Consider the following 25,623-nt stretch of genomic DNA (forward strand, 5'->3'; position numbering starts at 1 on the left):
AGGTTCAATTAAATGCTGTTCTTAGTGTCAATAAAAAGTATTTTGTTGATAAAAGAAGTCACTGCCCCTTTACATGATGTGTACAGGAGATGAATAATTCATAGTAAAAATAATTTCACTGCTTAAGAACTAAAATGTTATATACACTCTTAAATGATAACGTGTTCTTCCAAGTAACTGTTTAGTACATTTAGATATGCAGAATTTGCTTTATGCAATTTTTATCACTTTCCAAACAGTAATTCCACTTCATCACATCGGTCTTTCTCGGAGACATACTCTGTATATTAATAGATAGCAGGACACCTCCAGACAGGAATTACAGCACCTCGTTTCTTTTTTCCCTTTTTCAATTTATATTTTATTTTGCAACATCAGGTTATATGTAACATTGTCACTTAAGTCCACGCTGTCTTGCAACTAACCATTTACACTTATAAGGACGATAAAATGTCATTGGCACAATAGTCCTTATCTGAATTCTGAACTAAAGTAATGAAAAAGCCTTGATTTTCTTTCTTTTTTTCACCTGACGTTCATTTGAACATACAAGTGAGAAGGAACACATCTAGGGGGTGTTTGTTTAGATGCAACAATATTTATGTGCATAGCACTTCTAGACGTGATACTTCTGCAGGACTCTTCTGAGCAATTGCAGCACTCCCAAGGCTGATTCCTCCCATATCCAGTGAAAGAGTTCTGTCTGAAAGTCTCTTAAACTCCAGTCCACCTTTGACATGGCAGACTTCCCTTACAAAGAAAAGGGAGAGTCCCACGTGCAGCCAGCAGACACTTCTTAGGGAGCGTGGTATTGTGAATGCTGTTAGGCACGTGAGTGGAGTGCTGCTGGCCTCCTGGAGAGCAATCTCGGTTATTCCCACCTAATACAGATCTATTCACCGCAACTTTCTTCTCAAAAGTTGCATTCGAATTCTCCAGCTGATGTACCTGAGGAAGAAAAACAAACGCACTCCAAATAGCGCTTCCATTTGCCCACACTACTACTTCAGAAACCACAGCTGCACAGCAGATTAATTAATTTTTCACTTAGCTGAAAGTAGGCTTATTTCTGTGGTTGATATACTTTAAAGTCTGTCTTGTTTCTCCGAGGAGTTTTACTGAGCTCGCAAGCATATTTTTTCTTCTAAAACTTACTGATCCCCTAGATGCACGGTATATATGCAAAACATAGGTGACAGAGAATTTTACTTTGAAGAACTATTTTGAGAAATAGTCCCTCAGCGGGGACAGGGCAGAAAGAAAATCATTTTCTTAACAATGGTAGAAGCACAGTGAAATTAGCACAGTGTCATTTGGTTCATTCCCCTCCTCGCGCGCTCACACACACACAAAAAAAGACGTTTTATTCACTTTCAGTATGATTTATTGCCTTATGTTGCATCATGTTACAAAATGTCATATGCACTATGCTCCAGCGCACAAGACATAGCAAGATAAAATTTGATTTGACACCTGCGTAATGAATGTGAAAGACAAGTCTTCCTAAGTCAGAAGTGTATTTTAAAAGAACATTTCTATCACAATGAATGACAAAACTGGGGGGGCTTCCTCTCTCCCTCGTCCCTCTCTCCCTCCTCTTCCCTTTCTTCCTCCCTCTCTCTCTGTCTCTCCCTCCATCCCTCTTCAACAAGCTTGTTTCCCAAAGTAAAACTAATGACAGAGCTCTCCTTGGTCTTTCTACTTTCCATTTCCATCTGTTGCAGCATGAGTGCAAACTGAGTGAAGAGTATCCTTGTAGGCAAGCGTAGCCATTTTATACTCGCTCTTGGACCCGCCAATAAGCTGCTCGAAGGTCAGTATGATGCTGTTCAGTGGAGTGGGTGGAAAGAGGCTGACATTTCAATCTGATTTTTTTGCACAGACAACCGTATTATAGAACTCATCACAAATTAATGCCGTATTTGCCCTATCTACTATCCCATCATTCATGCTTACACCCAATAACCTTTTTCAGAACTGAGGTGCATCAGAGGGTGGATTACTTTAAGAGCTGTTACAGGCAGAATGGGCCATTGGATTATCAAATATGACCTCTGCATCACAGTCATCTTAATTAAGCCAAAATACCTTAGGTAGGGCATATATTTTAATCTATGGAATGCTGAAGAGTGTACCTCAATCAGGCATCAGTTACCTCGTTCACCTGAAAAGGCAGAGAATTGATGATCTAAAATGAGGTCAGGAATCCTGGCAGTCAAATCAGAAAAGCAAAAAAATCCACTTGATGCTATCAGTCCTGACCTCCACAAAATCCATTCCTTAACTATATACATATATACCTATACCTTAAAGTAATCCTGCTGAAGATACCCTGCCTAACAGTTTCTGTTCCCAGTCAGAGCACTGCCTCTTCTGTGCAGTGTCCAGCATGATCAGTCCCAAAGGCCACTCTCTGTCACATGGGAGACACCTGGGAAACATTTGGTAAAGGTAATAGCTGTATCGGGAAAAGGTATCTTCCTGCCCCAACAAATGGCCAGTCAAAGCCCTGGAACGATAGGCCAGGTACCCAGAAGTAGGAATAAACAGAGAAAATTAGTTCAGAGCCCTGATCTAGAATGTTCACTTTTTCAACTTACTTAAAAAAAAATCTGATCATTCATTAAAATACATCAAACCACAAAATTCTATATACCCGCTCATGGCTGTGAAATTTTTTTTTTTTTTGATAAGTGAATTCAAAATTAGATTTTACATTATCATCAATCATCATGGCAAAGGGCAGGGGATCAGATTTTCTGCTACATGAGTAAATTTCCGTGGCAGTTTTGCAATGCGGCATTGTGTATATAAATAGTGAGTTAAACCCGTACAGGTTCCATGTATGGTAAGTACGGTACCTAGATATTCAGTCTCTTTCTGAACCAATACAACATTTATCTCTCAAAGTTTTACCAAGTGCAAAAGAGAAAAATGCTTGAGACTTACGGTTTACAAAATCCCTATTAAAAACAAATGCCTGTAATATATATCACTGGATGCTTTGGAGTTATTTTGAGGATTAGTTAATATGGCACGGTATCTAATGGAAATTCCGTTGTCTGATCACTCTAATGCATTTGTCATTTTGTTTAGTTATTTCCTGGTAAAGCATGAAGTAGAATATCTCTATTGGATAGCTGTTTGAGTATTGCATATGCTGGAGACAAGCAAGGAAGAAAGGTGCTCTGTCACCTCCTGTCCCCTAATAAGGCAGCCACCGTGGGGCTGCAGTGGTCACCAGTGCAGTCAGAGAACCCAGACCTCTTTTTCCCCATCAGGAAAGCACTAGGAACATCTGCGCTCTTTGCCTGAGGTATGCTTACTGCTTTTCAGCCTTACACGCTGGTGTACTTGCGTTGGATTTCCCACACCTGGGTTTTATACCAGATGTGAACAAATCAATATACGGCATGCACTGGAATTTGAAATACTCTACGTGAATAAATTTGAAAAGCTTTCTGTGTCTCACGCTACTGCAGTTCTGCTTTGACAAATGTCTTGCTCTTGAACCGTGCAACACGCTAACTGGCATGGGATGCTATTTTCAAGGCCGCTCTTACTGTATAAACAGAGCAGAAGGAGCAGCTGCATTTGTGATATTTCTTTTCTTCACAGGAGTGGGGTTTCTGTAAAGGAAAGTTTTGAAGTTTGGTGTAGATGTGAATTTAGTCAGGGCTGCAATACATACTTTGTCAAATGACCAGCTCAACCCAAGCTTTTCATGGAACTATAACTTTCTCCATTGCCTTTGGGAGTTTAAAAAAAGAGCATAATTGCTGTTTCAAGTGTCTTCAGACCAAACAAAGCATGTGTTCAATCTTCCACTGACAGCCTAAGCCAAATGATCCAGATCCACTCACGTGTACCTACTGCCGGCAGCTGTTTGCGACCAACGTGCTCTAAGGACGTCCGGACACTCGTGAAGGGAAAGGGTCCATCATCTTCAGCAGAGCCCGAGCTCGGCTGCATACAGTCACAGTGGAGCCAGAGGTGACTCCAGAGTTTTTAAGACACTTTTGTCTTCTTCTGACCTTGGGGCTGATGGGAACCAACCCAATCCACGGAAGGATTTTGAACAGCTTCAGGGTCAGTTTAAATTGTCTTGAAGAGCGTGAGCCTCACGGGAGTGCAAAGCTGGACACAAAGTCTTGCTGCAAGAAAGGACACTTGGTCAGATTTCTCCAGAAATAGATGCTCTTGGGCAAACGTTTCCTGGAAGGATCTGAACCTCCCTCTACTTGCAGCATTTAGCAAGCTTGCGTTACAAAGTACTGTCATTAAGGGACCCTTAACAGCCTTCCTCTCTTCAAAACCTCAGGCACAATTCACCACACAGCCTGCTTTGTGAATAAGGTCCAAATATGTTGTTTATTTTATTTTACAGTAAATATTTATACAGCACTCCACGTGGGTATCTGCACTTTTTTATTTTTGATTTTTCTGGGGGAAAAAAAAAAAAAAGACGAGGGAAAAAAAATGCTCCCTGCTTCAATGTCATGGGAAAACATGTGGAAATGTAAACCTGCTGTAGGAAGCAGGCACAGTGGGAGCTGTAATGGGAAAAAGGCAGGCATGGTTTATCAGCAGAATATGTAACATATACTGCACATCCGGCTTCCCAAGTAAGTTGTTAACAGTGCTCAATACAAATGTTTCTCTTTAAATAATCAGATGTTCCTCTTTTTTTTCAATAGCTGCAGTATGGTAAAACTGGTGCCATAAAGTCATTGCAAGAGACAGCAAACAACTTTGTTATCATAATGGGCTTTTTTTTCCTCCTTCTTTTTTAAACAATGGCTCTAGCAGGTGGCATGTGGCTGAGACTGGGTCTATCACCATCTCCAGGGTGCCAAGACGTCCCTCAAAGTTTCTGTGGGAGGAATTTGTTGGTGGGATTTGGATTGTAAAGGCACGTGAGCATCTGCTGCCTGCTCAGTCTCATTACCATTGACACAATTAGCTCCTGCAGCTCTCGGCCCGGCAGCCAGAGCGGGGACTCAATTTTCTTGCCTCTCTGACAATGCTCATTACCATTCATCTGAACCTACGGGTTCCTCTGCCTCCGAGTCCGGGCCAAGGGACTATGAAAACAGATCACACAGAGGAACACTCAGGGAAGGAAGAGCAAATTGACATAATAGCTACTAACAGCCTAAAATCAACTGCCTTGCATGCAGCACCACCAAGAAACTTTCCGTATTCATATACGGAATTCCCCTTCTGCGTCAGTCACCTTATTCCTGAAAACCACATTCTATAGTTTTATGCTATCATATGCTTTCTGCAAGTAGCTTATAACGTTTTTCTGTGATTCAGGAGATATTACGCAGCATTGCTATTGTCCTTCCATACTCCCAACAACTTGCAAAGTTCTGACAAACTTTCCTCTTTTTTTGCTTTATGTACAGGAAAAGTCCATTCTCCACCTTTGTGTTAATTTGGAAACCAGACTAAAAAGTGAGATTTGTGCTTCTTATGGTATCACAGAAAGTAGGAGTTTATCGACATCTTCCTCTGACAGCCACAGCCTAAACAAACTGTTAACACGTATCTGCAGATAAAGACTTCACATTCCTCTAAGTGTACTCACCCCACATAAAGCTGCAATTATTTTACATTTCCTTACAATAGATGCTGCATAATTCCTCCTTGCTGGCCTTATGTCCTTTTACTGCTACAAAGAACTCTTAGCCCATAAATGGAAAATTAGAGAAGTCCCACATTTTTCAAATAAATCACTCGGCTAAAGGCAGAGAGGAGGGGAAGGACAAAGAGGGAGAGAATTTAAACCGATCTATCTCCTGAATATACGTCAAGGATCTCTGTCTTTGAACACAGAAAACAGAAGGGCTTCAAGGCCTGAATCTGCGATAATCTTGCGGGTTTCGAACGTTGCATAGATAGCGAGTTGTGGCCTTACCAAAGGATGTTAGATTAAAGCAGAAATATATTTACCGCAACATGTCTTTCCTGAGACTCAGCCTTTACTAGGTCTTTGTAACACAGGAGGATGGAAAATTTCACCTAGAGCCGGGGACAAGGCAGGGGCATGACATTTGCTTTCAGATGTTTTTAAAACTCAAGCAAGTGTTATTGTTTCCATAAATCATTACTATAGGTTTATTTTCCTCAACCCCCTCGCCGTCTTGTTAGACAAAACAAGCTGGGCACCGTCATCACTCAGGGCTAAAAAGAAAGAAATGGTGGCATTTTAGTGAGCTTCCCCAAACGATGACTGTGACGGTTTTAATCCCAGATTCCAGGCAGCAAGCCTGGAGCGGTGCGGAGAGGAGGGACGCGGGCCATCCCCCGCACCCATGTCCAGAGCCCAGGCTTGTTTGCAGAACTGCCCCAATTCCCCTGGCTTTGTCATGGAAATGTGAACGCTGAAAGAAGAGTCTATTATGTCAAATTACAAATTATATTATAGGGTTTTAAGTAATTGTTTGCTGACTGTTGTCATGCACATGTGGTTTGTTGGAAGTTGATGTAATCGTTTTGGCAAATTTCCACCGGCAAGAATCAGCTAGGGTGAACTCTTAAATCAGCTGCTGTGGGGGTTCACATCGTGCAATTAATGGGTGAAAGACTAACACAGCCACCCTTCAAAGTTAATTTACGCAGACCCATTTTAGGAGTACTGCATTATGTCTTAACTGTATGAAATGTATTGTGGACATATTAGCATTCACAAAATTCATTAGAAACCCATTAGGTCAAATGGAAGAGTTCTGTTGCTTTCGTATTATAAAATTTAACTTTTTTGTGGCCAGCAAAAAGGCGTAAAGTGTATAAGAAATAAAGCAAAAATATCTGCTCTGTTTTTCTGGAGCCATTTGAATAAAGTTTTCATCCATCAGAAAGATTTTTGTTTCAATCAGACATCAATTAAAATAAATATGCAAGATTATTCCAAAATAACGTTAACTTACTGGAATGCATTCTCTCACCAGGCTACATAAATATGGGTACACCCACATTTTTTCTCTAATTCTCTGGTCCAAAACATCTATGACAGATCCTGGAACACTTCAGTATGATGTAATGAGGCAGCTGGCATTTCTTTTTCATAAATTCACTAAAACAATAAATAGTAATACTACGGTGACTGGAATTTAAAGCATAAACTGACACACTTAATTTCCAAATATAGCTGTGTAGACTTTTCATTGAAATAAATTCTAGGGGTTATACATATACACACATATATATGTATATTTATGTGTTTACATATGTACAACATTTTTAGAGAAACAAGAACAACTTTGTAATGAATCTCGATAAGCTGCTTTTGCAGTTTTCAAGTATTTATAATTGTTGTTCATGGGGGCTTTTTCTTAGGGCATCCATGCTATTAAGATATGGGTCTTTTGTTTTGTCCTTCCACAGACTTCTATCACAAAATGAAGCTATTAAGCAAATGCAGAATAAATCAAGCACACACGGTACAGCATATGGATAATTTCCATTAAAGAAGTTCAATATATAGATAAAAGGAGAACTTGATAAAAATAAATGGCAGAGTCTAAGTGGATTTGGTATATTGCTATCGGGATTAAGTGTTATACAAGTTAAGCTCCATGGCAATGTTTAGTATTTTTGCTAGGAACTTCTCCTGGCCATCCTGTATTCTTTAAATGCTAATTTTTTTATATAGCTTCTATAACATAGTTCAAATCTTTTTTTTTTTAGTACCTTGGTAAAGAAATGGTTCAACAGCTAACAATAAAAATGCCTCACAACTTGAATTCTAAAAGCTATAAAATCAAGTGATAAATGCACAAAGCACGTATTAAGAAAACCTCAGTGTTTTGACAAGTTTGATGTTTTTTGTTGTTAGCTTTGTTTTATGATCACTTCAGACAAAACACCTGCACTAGTTTTAAACCAGTTAAGTAATATGTTACCTGTCATACGTGCTGTGAAAGCTCACAGTGTGCATTTCCCCAGGTCTGCTGTGGTTTGAAACTAAACCAGGGTGCTTTCTTTTTCAGTTGTGGACAGCTTTTTCTTAAATAATTATTATTTTCATTTAGGGGTCATATCAGCTCATTTAGAGATGTCAAAGAACCTTTTCCTAAACTGAATTTAACACCAGCTTATGTTTACAGCTAATGAAGATAAACTCCCATCTCTGTTGATCTGAGCCTGAGAAGGATGAAGTCTCTTGACTCAGGTATCTGTGTGAACAGATGAGTTAATGGTTTAATTTCAGCAAAGTGCATATCACTGCATCCAGATCGAGTTTAAAGGAAACTCATAGATCATATGGATGTCCCGCATCTGCAGCGAATAATATTTTAAGAGTTTCATTTTGGAAGTTATGGTTTATCTATCCTCTTAACTAAGTTCTGTTCATATTCCCTTTCTGCCATCCATCCAAGTCAAACAGCATTCAACCACGAAAAGCAGTTGATCCGTTAGTAATTCAGCATGGTGATGATCCATAACTAGTACTTCAAGCAGACGTTATTCTCATAACTACTCCTCAAGCTTCGATTCAGTTTATTAGCGTCTGATGGCTCAAGATGGTTTGATTTGCTTGTGCCATTAGGGAGCTCAGTGGCCTGTCTCTGGCTTGGGCGGATGACAAGGGCCATCTCCTTTTTACCCTTCACTTAACTGGAGTGAGTTGAAAACCCGGAGGCTGCCGAAGGAAGTACTGGGTTTCTGGTTTACCTGGATTGTATATATTAACTGACCCCATCGCCTCTGTAAAGTCCGCCTCTCAAAATATCTGCTACTGGGCCAAATTCTGCTGTTACCAGCGAGTGCCCGGGCAGCACAAGTCCCTCCTTTCAACAGGATTAAAAGAAGGAGATTAACTCTCAGTATATGACTCCTGACGTGGGCCACATTCACCTCTCATTTGCCATAAGCAAGTGTAACTGAAGGGAACTCCATTTTTTATAAATCGATTTATTTCCTTGAAACACAAAATAGGTGTTTGCACTGTAATAGCAGTAACCCACCTAAAGAAAGAAAAATGTCTTTTCACAGAAGTCAAAAAGGGAAAAACCCCTGAACCTATATAAGCCCCATCCATATGGCAATGAGACCAAAATGATTGACCTCTGTTCTCAACCGAGCTATATCCGTAGTTGTACGATTCACACATTTACGAAATCAGAAGGACACTTCAGAGATATTTCCCTTTGAAAATTACTAGCTCTGATCTCTGTTACCAGGTTTAATTTATGGTGCCCCAAAATCACAACAGAAAAATGGTTACTTTTTTTTAACAGATCTTCCACAATGGAAGAATTGTGAAATGAGTTTCATGGAGCTGAACACCATGGAGATTATCAGGTTTGTCATTGTATGTACACACAAATAGTGAGAGACAGAGAGAGGAGAAGGAGAGAGAGCACTTATCTGACATCTCATCATCAGTACTTTGCAGGGCAACCAACCTACTGTAAAATCTATTGGCAAAATACGATAATTTTATCATTTATGGATTTTATTACATGTGCTTTCTTCCTAACATTGTAAAATTGTGAAAGCCTGGTGTATTTTGAATCAAACACATACATTGTGTATTTAAAGTAAGAATCATAACTACCCCAAGGGGAAAAAAAAAAAAAAAGTCAGCCTTGAACTAAAGACCTATATAAATTTGCATATGAATCCTATAAAGTCAGCCTGACTTTGCTAAAAGACAAGTGCTATTATGTTGTCTTTGTCCCATCCTTCCTAACAAAAATTCCCCCCAAAGTTACTTTTTTGTTGAAAACTGAAAAAAATACTACATTATAGCAGTTTTCAGTTCTCAGGCTCCCAGCTGGTATGTCTACCTTACTACATGGCACATGCCATTTCTAAAGCTGACTCTGTGTTATGATGCAAAATTGCTCTCACAGTATTTGTACCACTTATTACAGTGGTAAGGGACTGACGAACAAATCCAAGCCTGCAAACATGCAGCCTTACAGTTATCTCTCAGTCCTAAGTGTTTTCCCTGATGGGGCCTTGCTTCCGAATGCTGTATACTGCATAAGGCAAGTAGAGTGCACATATTTGGCAAATTACATGATCTGAGATAGCTCCCAAAATTGATGGTTGAGTTGGTTCTGGCAGCAGTTTTTTCTGCTTTATCGAGTTAATACTGAAGTGTGTGATACACTCAGTTATCACCTAACAATCAAAGAAAACTGTCCTTAAGATATCTGTTTCTGTAACTAATCAAATCGTGAAAGAAATAGGATTACCTTCGTTTGTTTGGTTTATGGTTTGTACTGGTTAAACAGTCCCTAAGAAGGAATACTTCTTTCCCAACTAACTAGACTTTTTTCCTATCCCGCATGAATTTCCCCATATCCTTTTAAGTATAAAAAATTAGCAATTAAAGCCACTGACCATTCCCTTAGCCAATCTCTTTTGCTAAATTACTTCAGTGAATCACAGCCTGTTATGTGGCTTATAGGGTTGTTACGGCACACAAATGCTGCAAGCAATTACTATGGCAGTAACAGAGAATACCTACATAGCTAGATATGGACATCTACCTTGATATGGAAAATCCATATGAAAAATCTATATATCAATCTTGTCTTTGAGATTTAAGGAATTTTTTTTTCCTTTTCCCATCATTATCACTGTATTTAATCTACATGCCTTACTCTATTTTTTTGCTTTATGAGATGAGTTGCTTTTGCTGCTTCTCTGCTGCTCATTGTGATATGTTTCCTGAGACAGCTTAGAAGTAGTTTATATACATGAGTACATACATCTATACGCCTACACCTTTCTAAAATTGAATAGATTCTTGACTGTTCCCCAGAACTACTTCCATTCAAAGTGGGCACCACACCTGGGGCTTTCTCACTTGTAATTTTGTTAGCGGAAAGGGGAATAGATCCTTTGGTAAAATGGGTAATTTCTGCAGAGGGCTTTATCAAGTCTAAAACTTTGATCTTGGTATCAGACTTACGGGAAGTGAAGAGAGAACGGAGCGCTGCAGTGCTGTTTTGTCTACTGTCTTCATAGCTACACAGGGAATTTGCTGTGTTCTGAATTCAGTGTACCTTTTTCAGGGCCAGCTGACAGGCAAATATAATCCTCAGAGTATAAACAATGGGAAAAAAAAAAGACTTGACAAAGGTACTGAGAAAGGATGTAATTTTTCATGGCCCTGCACAGAGGAGCAGGGTGATTCTGCTGATGCAGAGGACCATATGCTGGGAGCCAGGACACGTGGGGCTCATTAATTCCCATCCGAGTTATGAAAGTTTGAAGCAGGAAAGAGCAAGATTTGAGCAGTGAAACATTTGGGAAGAGCCCACAAGTCAAGAAAAAACTTTATTCGAAAGTTCTTTGCTTTGTCAATTACTGTTGCAAGGAAAGGAAAAAGGGAAAAAGGGGGAAAGGGGAGAAAAAAGGGGAAAGGGGGGGAAAGGGGGGGGAAGGGGGGAAGGGGGGGAGAGGGGGGGAAAGGGGGGAAAGGGGGGGAAAGGGGGGGAAGGGGGGAAAGGGGGGGAAGGGGGGAAGAGGGGGGGAAGAGGGGGGGAAGAGAGGGGAAGAGGGGGGGAAGAGGGGGGGAAGAGGGGGGGAAGAGGGGGGGAAGAGGGGGGGAAGAGGGGGGGAAGAGGGGGAAGAGGGGGAAAAGGGGGAAAAGGGGGAAAAGGGGGAAAAGGGGGAAAAGGGGGGAAAGGGGGGAAAGGGGGGGAAAGGGGGGGAAAGGGGGGGAAGGGGGGGAAAGGGGGGGAAGGGGGGGAAAGGGGGGGAAAGGGGGGGAAGGGGGGGAAGGGGGAGGGGGGAAGGAGGGGAAGGGGGGAAGGGGGGGAAGGAGGGGAAGGAGGGGAAGGGGGGGAAGGGGGGGAAGGGGGGGAAGGGAGGAAGGGGGGAAGGGGGGAAGGGGGGAAGGGGGGAAGGGGGGGAAGGGGGGGAAGGGGGGAAGGGGGGAAGGGGGGAAGGGGGAAGGGGGAAGGGGGAAGGGGGAAGGGGGAAGGGGGAAGGGGGGAAGGGGGAAGGGGGGAAGGGGGAAGGGGGAAGGGAGGGAAAAGGGAGGGAAAGGGGGGGAAAGGGGGGGAAAGGGGGGGAAAGGGGGGGAAAGGGGGGAAAGGGGGGAAAGGGGGGAAAGGGGGGGAAAGGGGGGAAGAGGGGGGGAAGAGGGGGGGAAGAGGGGGGGAAGAGGGGGGAAGAGAGGGGAAGAGGGGGGAAGAGGGGGGAAGAGGGGGGGAAGAGGGGGGGAAGAGGGGGGGAAGAGGGGGAAGAGGGGGAAGAGGGGGAAGAGGGGGAAGAGGGGGAAGAGGGGGAAGAGGGGGGAAGAGGGGGGAAGAAGGGGGGAAGAAGGGGGGAAGAAGGGGGGAAGAAGGGGGAAGAAGGGGGAAGAGGGGGGGAAGAGGGGGGGAAAGGGGGGAAGAGGGGGGAAGAGGGGGGAAGAGGGGGGAAGAAGGGGGAAGAAGGGGGAAGAAGGGGGAAGAAGGGGGAAGAGGGGGGGAAGAGGGGGGGAAGAGGGGGGAAGAGGGGGGAAGAGGGGGGGAAGAGGGGGGAAGGGGGGAAGAGGGGGGAAGGGGGGAAGAGGGGGGAAGAGGGGGGGAAGGGGGGGAAGGGGGGGAAGGGGGGGGAAAAGGGGGGGGGAAGGGAAAAAGGAAAGAAAGTAAGTTTACCCAGTCTAAATGTATTTTGTTAACAGCATAAAATTCTTCTTCAAAAGATTGAAGAATCTTCACTACTTGGAGGTTAAATCTATTAGAGCATATGAATCATGTCATATTTTTCGTACAGGGATCTGCCCATGACATAAGAATTATTTGTAGACTATATCAAGGTTCATCTTTTGTTTGCATGGGTCCATAGGTATATGTGCATATATGTATATGTATGTATATACATATGTATTACATACATACAAATAAGATTTGTCTTTCAAGTGGGAGACATTTCAGGTCTTCATCTCAGGAAGGATGAGTAAAGTCATGAAGTTAAGATATTCATAGAAATACAGCTGCTTAAATGTTTTAGTATGGAGCCTAGTCTTGATCAGAAAATGTTTTCAGAACCAACACATTGACATTAAAAAAACCAAAAACCCCAGACTTGATAAGTCAGCGCTTTTTAAAAATATATATCATTAAACTCCTCCTGAATCACTGCATTTACGAGCAGCAGAAAACCAGGGAACAAGTTTCAACTGGAGCAAGTTTAGATCCAAACAGGAACAAATGCCATAGCGTGGAAATAGCTTCAATGCCAAAATGCCTCATGAGCTGGCTGCAGCCAAACAAGTACAAATGATCAAGAGAAATGAAGGACATTTAACGTGTCAGCAGCAGTAGCCAGTTCCCATCTCTTTAGTCCATGTAATGGTTAAAACCTGGCAATGGACAGCTGTGTTGCAAAGCTTATACTGCATAGGGGAAAAAAATCCTCAAAGCGGCCCAATGCCTTCTTGGCCAGCCTGATGTTTGTCTTTGGAGTGATCCGCTTGTGAAAACTCCCATTACTTAAATACCAGCTCAGTCTTTGTAGCTCAATTATAATAATTGATTCCTTTTAAAATGAAAACAGGAGATTTTTTTTCCTGCATTTATAAAAGCTTTACTTTTGAAAAATCAATTATTTATACTCCAGATCAATTCCAAAAAAACATTTTCATTATCATGATTCAAAACTAATTCCCACAACACAGCCGAATCGTGTTCACGCTGCTCAGGTACTCGGAGCCTCGCAGTGGCACTTCTATTGCCTTTTAGAAAGTCTGCTTTTTGCTAATTATATTTTTGTTAAACCTAATGAAGTATGACCTAATTTCTTTATGTACATGGATGTGCTTAACCTCAAGGAATAAGTTGCCTGAAAGAAAACCACTCTGCACATCTCCTTGACAAAAATGTGAATTCAATAAGATTTCACTTCCATCACTTGCACAGCCCAGCCAAAAACCCACTTGGGGTCTGGTGGTGAAGAGGGATACAGCCGTCCCTCAATATTGTACACATCTAAGTACCTCATCTACACAGAAGTCACATACGTATATTTTTGCTATACTTTTCAAATTCAACTTTTCAACGACACCTTATTGATTTGTAAGAGAGGTATCTGACCTGAAAATCCACTTTGTTTCTATGTGGATGAGATGAATGGCAGATTAAAAAGCAATAATTTCCTCAGAGAAAAACACGCAGCGAGTGGAGGACTTCTGGATTTGAAAACCTTTATTTTACTTCCTAGAAAAAAAGAAAAAGAGAGAAATTTTGAGAAAATAAAAAAATATAATAGATACGAACAAAAAGTAGGATTTGAAATACATTGCTGGAATTGATTGCATTTGAAGTTGTTACATTCAGCTGAAGCCTGTCCAAAAATCAGTAAGTAAGTATGACCTTAACTCTTTGTGTTCAGTTGTGTTATAAAACATCTTCTCAGTGAAACCTTGCTAGGTGAAATTTCATGGTGAGTTATTTTCATTATTGTGGAAAATCAAAACAAATGTCATTAATAAATAATAATAATTATTGTAATAATTATTATTGCTTCAGTTGCTTCATTATATAAAAACTATTGTATTGACCTGACAATTTTTTTTTTACTCATGCAAACTCCTGACACAGTTGCTTGACTGAACATAAATGGTATTTCTGAACATTGCATGCTCTTCCTCACCTAAACCACACTTATTTTTTGGTTCTGCAATTTTGCAAATTTGCTAACAAAAAGGTAATCCATTATGATTGCCCTTTTTGTAAATATGTATAGATGAATAGGTGTATACACATAGACACACACATATATAATCAACACTATATTTAAAATAATTTTTTAAAAGTTACATTTTTAAATTACAATGAAGCCAATAAAGTTACATTTGTTTTGTAAGCTATTTTTCATTATTATTTTAAGGAACTCCAATTTTGTCACTGGCAAACAGAAGAAGCTGTCATTTTTCTTTTCGAATGTTTAGGCCCAAATTTTGCTCAGAAATCTCATGATTTTCTCCTAGCAGTCCCCAGGAACAGCGTACAGTTTCCAAACAGTTACGAAAGGATGTGACCTCAATGGCAGATCAGATCCAAGGGCTATTTTCTTAGACGTTATTGTGCCTATATTTGTATGCGGAAAGGCTAAGTTCATTCATCCAGTCAGGTGGACACCTGTGACAAAATCTGTCCTGAATGTAACAATTTTGTCTATGTCAGAAACTTCTGCATATGGCATATAGGTGTATAAAAATGTGCTTTTTGCACGCTGAGCTGTATTCCATAAGGGCCTTCTGGAGGGAACAGCCATTTTATATTCAGTTTGGGTTCACCTCATTGCAGACAGACGCATACTGTGGCATCTAACAGGAAATTTTTCCTTGTTCTTTCTTCTCTGTTTAGCAAAAGTAAAAGAAATTTGGGCTAGAAAGGTATACACCACTCCTGGGATTTGAAAGCTTATAAAAGTATGAAAGAAATTTCCGTTTGCGTTCTGGACACAGTGGCACAGCTGCGAAAAATGTTTCAGTGGTAGGAATGTGTTTAGTATCCAACGCTGCAGGGGATGTGCTTATTCTATATGAGTACAACCGGGTAGGAAAGGAATATTGTCCTAGATTTGCAAATCAAATTGAATACACAGCTTAGTGCGATTAAATAGCATCTCTGAAATTTCATTAAATAAAATAATTAAAATGGCATATAAAGTCTGGCTCGCAAATGACCTTATCTCAGCCTGGAGAACTGGTGTTAGGTTTATAAATGCGTGTGGACATTTTGATTAGGAAACAATCTTTGAAACAGCAGTTAAGGACACTTAGGTATCACTAAGAAATCATCCAACCTTTCCTGGAAATTTCAGAAGTGAAAGCAAGTTTGGGTGTAAGTTCAAAGCCCTTACAGCCTGTTAGAGCTGCTTTAGGGTGAAATTTGGATAAGATCTCGAATTGCCAAGCTGCAAAGCAGAGAAAGCTGTTTGTGCTGCTGAGCTGATGGGCTCAGCTGGATTCAGGAGCCGGGATTTGAGCTCACCGGTTGCTGTGCCCTTTTTAACCTCAGAGTAAGACCTCGGCCCCTTCCCCTTTGCCCTCTGGCTCGCAGAGCCGTTCTCCGGTCGCAATCAGAGGAGGCAAAAGGCCAAGTGGAAAAGGGAAGGAAGAAAAAGAAAGAGTGGGCAGGAGAACCTTTCCAAGTGCACGCAGCTCTCCTACAGCCTGTTTGACGTATCTCAGTGGAGTGTGCACTGTAGGAAAAAAAACATGTCACTGCTCTAAAACTGTCTTTTCTAATTCAGTGCATCCATGTATTGTTATAAATCAGTTTCCCAGTCACTGGAAGATACAGAGACAAGAGAACAACTTTGACTGTTAGCTATCAACTCAGATAATGAAAACTTTCTTTCAGCATTAAGCCGCCAGCGTATGAAAAAAGGCTAAAAATATAAATTAATGCCTGCATGTTTTGCCATGGAAAGGGTTCCCGCTACTCATGTGCCTACATGCTCACAGAGGCCAGGCATTTCCATTCATCCCAGTTCTGCGGTTTTAAAGGGAGTTTTAAGAGGACCTGGAATTCTGCGCTACAAATTGCAGCTGCTTACATTTCCATATTCTTAAATCCTAATTACAGTGTTGCTGACTGTCGAAGCTGTTGGACAGTCGAGGATCCAAGCTGCCATGCTTGAGGTTAATTCATTACGATTTTGGTAGAGGTTAAGATAGAAACATATTGATACCACTATAGACCTTACACTTGAGAGACTTATTTCACAACCAGGTCCTTTGAAATACATGTATACATACACACAGTTCTGCAGGTACACTGGCAATTTTGCTACAAACCTATGTTATGATGAACTAAAGACTGCGAAGATGAATAAGAAACAGCAAGATAATACTACTTGAATCATATTACTGGAATGCTGTACTTATCCCAAGATCAAACATATAAACCAAGGAAATTTTGAATGAGTTGAGCGGGTGTTTATTGACTCAGAGAAATGTTTCCTTCTTACATGTACCTCACCACGGTAGGTAGTCTGCTGTAAATTCTTGATCTTTCTGGATAAAGAGTTAGGAGCATTGAGAATATATATGAACCACCAGCCTCACTTTGTCACAATAAACAAAATGCTACTGTCCATGAGCACCGCATGAAAACATAGATGCTGTCTTCATATTAGCATCTCTGCGTTTGACAGCAAAGATATATTTTGCCACATGACTAAGTCTCAGGGCAGAGAGCTTATTTATATAGCTTTGGTTTACCAGTTTCCCTCACAAAGAATGAAACCTTTCTCTAAATGATAATCTTTTGACCTCTAACAGGCTAGTGATTTACAAAGCCGCAAAGACAACACACTGTATTTAAAAAGCTTTAAGACGCCATTTAAAGCTTTTATGGTGAAACCTTGCTTCTAATAATACACTTGCTGCTCTAAGCTCAGACAGTTTTCTGAATAGAGAAATATCTTTTATATGTTTTTAAATGAAAAAATTTACTCATGTTAGAAATATATTTTACTCCAACCTATGAAAAACAGCTCAGAAAATACAGCTACGATTTCGTAGTAGTAGCTGGTAGTAAAAGAATGAGCAGTGAGGGCAGAGCGGGAGGAGAGAGAGGCTGCAGGAGAAACCCCTGGATGTCTGATGGAAGACAAAATGACATCTTTGATGTAAAAGCACTCTAACAATGTAAACTAGAAGGATGATGTACATAACCATTCTAGTGTAATGGACATGATTTTCACTTGGACAGATAAGATGTTATTTAGATTCTGTCATGAAATATAAGTCTTCATTTTCTTTATACATTCAAGTAACTAGATTTTCCACTCAGCAAAGCAGCACAGTGAAGTAAGTCAAAGGCATAGCATCAGATGCTCAAAGTTTAAGCATCCTCTCTCTTGTGGGGCTGTGTTATACTTACTCTACTTGGACAGCTGGTTGTAGCAAATGCATTTCTAGGTATCTCGAGTGTGTAACTCCTTTTCCTCACGATTATTTCTAGATAAAAACTGGCCTGTGTTCCTCCTGTTCATTTGCCTTTTGCGTTGGAATGGGGAGGAGGAAGCCGGACCTTACACGGACCAACCTCTTTGTGCTAGCAGCCAGTGCCAGTGCTTTTTGTGTGTGTGTGTAAGGGAAGTCGGTTAAGATTGGAACGGCGTAAAGTCAAGAGTGGGTAATTTATTGCATGCAAATGTCAAGCTATCTTTTCTAGATGGTCGAGGGCCTCATCCAAAGACCCTTAAAGTCAGGGGAAGTCTTGTCTGGCTCGAGTGTTATTCAGATCAGTCTAACAGAGAGGCTATCAGAGCGTTTTGTCATTACATAATAACCATCTAGAAAGGATTTCTTTCACTTGCCCTTTTTCCTTTCCAAGGGAAGAGGTTATTTAGATTCTGTCAGGAAATGCAATGTTTCACTTTTTTATATATTAAAGTAACTAGATTTTCTACTCGTTGCATCACTTTGTGAATAACAATCCTGGACATTTCCAGGACATGTTTTCTCCTCCAGCTGTCAAAATATTTAATGCTTTGAATGTTCGCAATTAGGCATTGCAGTTGAAAGTGCTACATTTTGTTTCTGCAGCTTTGGGAAGAAATGATACCTTCGTCCCACTGGGTCGTCTGATAGCAGATTTCTGCAAGCTTCTGGGATAAACTGTGGCTATATTCAGGGTACTCAAAGCCCTAAGTGCTGTGATTTTCAAAAGCATACTGAGGAGCTTGGGCTATTAGTTTACCTTCCTCTGTTGGCCATGTGGATTGACTTATCACTTTCAAGCTCCAGCTGTGTCTTTTGGGAACGGGATATGAACAGATGAAGAGAGGGAGAAATTCCTTGCCAGCTGGAAAGAAACGGTGGGCGCAGTCCTGGGGATTAGCAGTGACTGAGCTCAAAACAAGAGAAGGTATGGAAAAGAGGAGAGCCTTCACCGAGCTGTGGGGCATCTCCAGAAAGTGCATTGTGGAAGAAAACAGTCCCGGGATGAGGGGAGCAGGAGAAGCAGGCGGTGCTGCCTGGATCGTAGCTGTCTGGATGCTTCAGGTGACCAGCAGAAAGGGGTCCCAGGATCAATGTTTTGAGGCCAGCGAACAAGGAGGAGAAGAAGCTGGGAAAAATGCTGCAGGGGGATCAGTTAGCAGCTGGCAGTACAGGAAAGAGAGAGAGAAATCCTTGGAAGCAGCAGAACAGAGGCAGCCACCTGGCAGGACAGGGGAAGAAAGGACCTGATGAGAAGCTGCAGCTTCTTCCTTTGCTTTCCTGACGATTTGAGCTCGAAGCAGCAGCACGCTTCTTGTGCAGATGCTTAAACAACATAAAAGCATACTGAAGTCAGCAGACTGCAAACCAGCCTAACAACACGGTATAATTTCTGTGTTCCTGCTAGAGCTGGCCAGGATGTTTTCAACTAATCATAGTTTTGGCAAAATATGCTGTTTCACCTAAATTAAGACAGTTACTGGAACCTGTCTGTCTCAACAAAACTTTAAATGAAAACCTGTCTGAAGACCAAGGTCATCCAGAAAATTTTGGCCACGGAAAGAACACCTGCTTCTGTTCTCTCCCATTTCTCAAAACACTTGAAAGATTTTGTTTTTATTTCACTTGCTTACCAAATGAAAGTAAATCACAACCCTCAAAAACTTTCACAAATAAGAATTTGTGAAGAAAAACAAAACAAATCTGGTTCCCAGGTCATAAAGACTAACTTTCAAAACCCTGTTTTATTTTAATCTATTCTCTCCCTCCCAATGCCAGGAAAGGAGAATCTGCGTAAATCAGCACTGTGCAGACATCAGTCAATATGTGGGTAAATGAGTCATGGAAAGGAGCAGTGAAAACAGGGCCACTCTCCTCTCTTCAGGTGAAAGACCTAATGAAGAGCAGTGCATAAACTTGAAGAAGACTTTAAAAGTAAGATGGATTACACTTATGGAAGAGCTTCTGTAATTCGTTTTCATATTGATTTATCAGTACATAATATTCATTTGGCAAACACTAACCTCATTTCCCTAGACATGCACTCACATTCAGCAGTACTTTTTCTGCCAAAGCTGAAAAATAATTAACCTCTCTGAGAGGGAAAAAAGAACAAAACTCTGGCCCTTACTCTTTCATCTGGTTTGTGGGGCTTGTTGCAGCTTTATTTTAATGTATAGTTTTCTTCTTTTTATTTTGAGAATTTCACTGCTATGCCTGCTATCATCTATTGCTTTGGCGGTTGATTTCCTGATAATATTCAGTCAGAGAGTATATTCTTGATATGATCTGTATAACAAGATGTGTTAGATTTATTTTTTTAAAACCTTCCAGTACTGTACTCATTATCCAAAACAGAGGCATGGATCACAGGAAGATGCATTTAAGAGAAGATTTTTCAGGTAAAACCTGATATTAAGTTGTATAGTATCAATAATGATTTATTTTTAAAATATTTCTTAAAAGAAATGGGAATTAATTAGGTTTCTTGGCAGAAGCAAACAAAGTAATTTTACTGTGCAGTGATTTTTCACTAAACCAAAGAGAATTGGTAGAAATTTCAGAAATGCCTTAGCAAACTCTGAAGTTCCAGCTTTCAAAGGCAAGATTTTTGAAAGATGCTTAAATGTCCAATAATCTGAATGATCGCTGCAGGAAACTTTGAAAGTACACTGAAATCAATGAGTTGGGCACCTCAACACAATTGAAATACCAGCTGAGCTAAATATTTAGACATTTAATACCTTTAAAAAAAAATCTAGGCCTGACAGCTTCATCAATTATGAGAATACAAATTAGACCCCTAAATCATGCACATGCTTTTGATATGTTTACATACTATAATAGAATCAGATTATTTCTGAATAATTAGATGAGTGGAGGACAGAAAGCAGATGTTATTGGTCTATTGTGATGTACTAAGTCAGAACTCCAATCCTCCCAGTGGACTGCTGTATGGGGGCAAATCCGTTTAATATAAGGACAAAGTCAGGAGGGCTAATGCAAATGAGAAGCTGGAAAACAGACATGACTGCATCCAAAAAGGATACACTCAGAACTGTACGTGCTCAAATAGGAGTAACTGGAAAGCCCTAAGATTCCTAAAGAATTGGTGCAAGAAAACCTTAGTATTACAGCAAAGACTACAAATTTATCAGTCCAGGCCATAGGAATAATGCATGAGTAAGAAACATGAAATTTATATAAGATGGGGGAGGCAAATCCAGCTGTAGATGATATTGTGGTGAAGTAGAGAAAATGAGATTTTGATTATTTGGATGACAGACATAATCCTGGAATTTACCTTTTTTAACAAAGTGAATTCAAAACAGAAAAGAAAGTTCAGTTCTCCTTAGCATCTCTTTCTGCAGATAACTTGTATTATTAATAAAGGACTAGATTATATTCCTCTGAAGAGAAAGAAAGACTACTGTATCCCAAAGAGATGTGTTATTAGAGCTGACACTTTCCCATATTACAGCAACTTTTGAGGCTTTTATTTCAGGAAAATGTAAAAGTAGGATTAAAGGATGATTCTGGAGACAGGACAAAGGGATAAGCGGCATAAGGGAGAAGTCATGAGGAACTTCTCTTTTATGCAGCGTATTTTCTTTAACAGTAATTTTTTTTTTTCCCCCCATTTTCATTTGTGTAGTCAGCTGGTCAGCTATTTTCTTTCTGGAAAATCGGTATGTAAAGAATGAACAACGGAGCAAGAAAACCTTGAAAAAAATTATACATTGGGGATTTTTTTAATCAGGATATAACATATAAAGGAAATTATAAGCTGGATTTAGTAATAACGAAGTGATTTTTAGAAGAACAGTCATGTTTCATTAACTGCTACATTAGAGAGGACACTTGTAACGTCTCCATTTTTAACTTGTAAACATTAGCAAACTCTAAATCCTGGCCCAACGAACTTTAATACAAGGAATAAGGGGAGAGATTCAAACACTGAATTATGTTCAGATTTAGATCAATATTGGCACTATTCTTTTCTTACAGTTGAAAAGGAAGACCTAAGGGTGAAAGTCCCCAGCTAGTGGGAAAAAGGTAGATGAAAAAAATTCAAGACATTAGTCAAGGGGCATTGCTAGAATGGCTGATCAGCATCGCTCTTTCATACTTAGTAATAAGTACCCAAATTATGACGCGTACCACACAACAGAGGCATGTTGCATTTATACGAATGGCAGAAGTGTGCAAAAACTTGCATATGCACCATGGCTTACTAAGCATACCTCATACTGTTAGACCTGAACGCATACGTGGAGTTGTTCCCAGGTCCCCTCATCTACATTCTGAAATTCTGTACGTCGATAAGCAAACTATCAAGACAGACATTAACAGGAGCATTACAGAACAAAAGTAGGATGCTGGTGACAGAGAAATTAGATATTGTTGGGGAGGCAGAATTAATTCTTGTCTCAGTACTTCGAGAGAAAGCTAAAGTCACATCCTGAAGAATGCAAAGGTGAAATGTTAAAAGGTTTTATGAAAATGCTAAAGCAGACAGACCATTAAAAGTATCTGAAGTTTGCAAGGCTTTATAAATTCAGCGTAAATTACAAGCCAGGACTGAGGAGAAAAGAACACAAGAACTTTTTGATACTTGGTTACTCCCTGATAGTCTGAATAACAATAAGTGCCCAAACAGGGTTAGCAATTTAGCACTGATATTTACAAAAAAAAAATTCCTAAATGAGTAGTGCAGACCGATGTACTCAATAACATGAAAGGAGAAATATCAATAAGAAATGAGATACTTACACGTAATTTAGAGCTATTTGAAATTGCTGAAGGCAGCATAGTTTCAGGAAATAAATTTTTCCTTCACTGGCATGCATTCTGGCCAGAGGGAAGAAAAATTGAGTTAGCCTGTGGGTAAAAGCAAAAGAGAATTTTAAGGAGGCTTTGAATTAGTCCTAATCTACAGTACGGCTTCCTCTCAAATTTGAAGCTCACAAATCATTGTGTTCTAGGCCAGGTTTGGGATAATTCCTTGGTAGATGAATGAAGTATTAAATGGGAATTTGTTCTGAAGTCAGCCATCCTAGCATGCTAGCAATTCAGCCAGCACTTCATCCTTACCAAAGACTTTTATTTTACATATATTACGGAGCCATGAAAGTTATCTGAATCTGTATGAGCAAACATAAAGGTAGGTAAGTTTTACCAGGGATGACCTTTTCAGTGACTCATGACAGTGGTTGTGATACACTGTCCGGCTCTGAGGTAAGCTCTGAATTTCTGCAATGAAATTCAGTGTTTGAAGAACTACTAGCCATCAGTGGGCTAGCAGAGCTTCTAGTAAGTCTTGGGTAGTTCCCATTGTTTCAGGACACTTTATGACTTCTAAGCCAAATAACCTGGAAAAAACAAACACACATACACAAACCAAAAAATTGATTAGAATAGGAATATTTTATCTTCAAAAGGACCATTGCTGAGGAAGAAATGAAGGTATGTTAGCTCAGGACATTCAGAAACTGTTTGTGTTTGGAACAGTAGATCACGTAGAGGTTCGTGTTATCAAAGATCTTTTTTAACTGTTTCTCAAGAACAGTGAGAGAAACTCAATGGGGAGTAACACAGACACAGGTACATAAAATATATTATTGGTTTGAAGTAGGACAGTTGCAAACAGAAAACCATGGCAGAAGCCCCAGCTCAAACCAGCAGACAGCAGAATAAGTTTCATGCCTGTTGCTATTCAGTATCTTTTTCTAAATGTTGTATTTTTCCATCTCAACTCATCTAACACCTATATTACCAGACCCATGCTGGAGGTCCACGTCTCCACCGCTACCAGCCCTCCCTGACTTCCAGGTAAAAGAAACAATGCACAGAATAGTTATTAAATTAGCAGAGCTAACATGCTAATTTTAGAAGGAATGATCAGATTTTCATCAGAGAACTAATTTTTCTAAGCGATAAAGCTTTAAATGACAGTGTAAAAGGAGTGTTTTTCCAGACAGCCTGAACATCTTGTGGACAAAAGAAGTGAGAACAGCGCTGCCAAGAAAAGTTTGTCAATACTGTAATATTGAGAAGAGACAGTGAAATAAATATATTAGATTCAGAAAAAGTTTCTACAACGGTCATCACCAGGAAAGCCCTTCCCATCAATTTCTGAAAAAGAATTAAGATTACACTTCACATCCCAACCTGAGAAGCAATCATCTAAAGCGATTTTGACTGCTCTGGCTTACTTTTGGCAGGCTGTGAGATCCGAAGGAGATCAAGGAAGTGTGTCACTGGTGCAGACCCTGAGTCTGGACAAATTTACTGTTTGCCATAGCTGCTGCTATTACAAAGATGTAGACTTGGCACACTGCAGAGTTTCAACAGGACTTAAAAAGCTGTATGCATGGAGAAGCTGTTGGTAATATCAAAGCCTGGATATTACCCTAGAAGAATAGATATCATTGGGCACGATTCCTATCTGGAAGAAGCAGGTGATCTTTTTTTTATGTGGCACACATAAGCCAACAGTCTGCTCAAATAAAAAGTAGTTCCCTTGACCTGTGTAGCGTGAAGCTTTCTTTTAACAAAACATTCTTTATTTCAGTCATAGAGCAGTTAACCTGGCATGAAAAGACAAGGTGTACCTGGTATACAGGCAACATCTTTTCAGCTCCGCAGTGGCTCAATCAATAATTCTCCTAATACGCCTGTCGTGATTTCAGCACGTGGAGACAAACAGAGGAAGAGACCCACACAGCTGTCTCTGCTGAGAGTACCGTGAGCGCAACCTGCCTACTTGCTTAATTCTTTCTTTCACATTAATAGCATAAACAGTAGCTTATGGTTGATCCAGCCACTTGGATTTTCTTATCCAGATTTTTGAAAATATATTAAGAACAAATTCAACCCCTTGTTGGTTTTGTTTTTCTTTCAATGTTAATTACATTAGGTCTTGAGCACTAGCTTAACAGAGTTTGATTGTTTGTTTTCTCAGAACACCTTGTCTCTTGAAAGCCAGAGATCTTGCTTGTTAAAAGTATTTGCATGTCTTAAGTAGATGATGGACTTGAAAGGAACTGGAATTAGTGAAATACCCTCATGACAGAGAGTTTATAGATATCCCTGAAACAGTGTTATTTAGAAGTATTGTGTTTCCAAAGATATTAGATTGGTTGTGCTTCTCCTAGAGCTAGGTGTCATGTTTTTGTCTATAAAATATGGAAATTGCTTTCAGGTCTGGAGCTGAAAATAATACCTAGGTGATATATTCAAGAGAGTGTCTGTACTTGTGTCTCAGCTAGTAATCATGTTTATAAGGCTGTCATTATTGCTCTTGGTTTGAGCCCTGTTAATATATACGTATTCTTCAAAAGAGAAGTACAACACAACATTTTCAAGTCTTGCAAAGTAAACTATCATCCGATGCCTTAGCATTAAAAGGGGGAAAGTGAGCAACGAAAAGACAGGGAGCTGTTTCTCATTAACTATTGTAAGATGTCAGCAAGATTAAGGTGTCAGGGTATAGAAAGATGAAGAAGAAAAGAATTACTTAGCAAATAGGCATAAATGAATATAAAATGTGAATAGAGGGTTCTAGCTCCTTCTGAGGGTAAAAATAGGCCAGTAGACATTATTGTGCTACAATCAACTCATCCACTTGATCCTGACCTTCATCCTTATAGGTGAGACTAGTGGGAGGAGCAAAACGTTACCATATAGCCAATGCTGGGATCTTT

The 25,623-nt window shown here is 40.2% G+C and overlaps 1 long non-coding RNA gene across 1 annotated transcript in view; it reads right to left on the reverse strand.

Annotated features, from left to right (window-relative positions):
- Positions 1–308: 308 nt before the first annotated feature.
- The window catches only part of LOC138684740 (uncharacterized), a 42,820-nt gene continuing 17,505 nt past the window's right edge, over positions 309–25,623 (reverse strand). Inside the window, exons 5-7 of the long non-coding RNA XR_011324000.1 lie at positions 22,691–22,798; positions 14,052–14,174; positions 309–4,154 (exon numbers count right to left, since the gene is read on the reverse strand). This is a non-coding gene — a long non-coding RNA (uncharacterized lncRNA). The remainder of the gene's footprint in view (positions 4,155–14,051; positions 14,175–22,690; positions 22,799–25,623) is intronic.

The sequence above is a fragment of the Haliaeetus albicilla genome, chromosome 1, assembly GCF_947461875.1.
Source record: "Haliaeetus albicilla chromosome 1, bHalAlb1.1, whole genome shotgun sequence".
NCBI lineage: Eukaryota > Metazoa > Chordata > Aves > Accipitriformes > Accipitridae > Haliaeetus > Haliaeetus albicilla.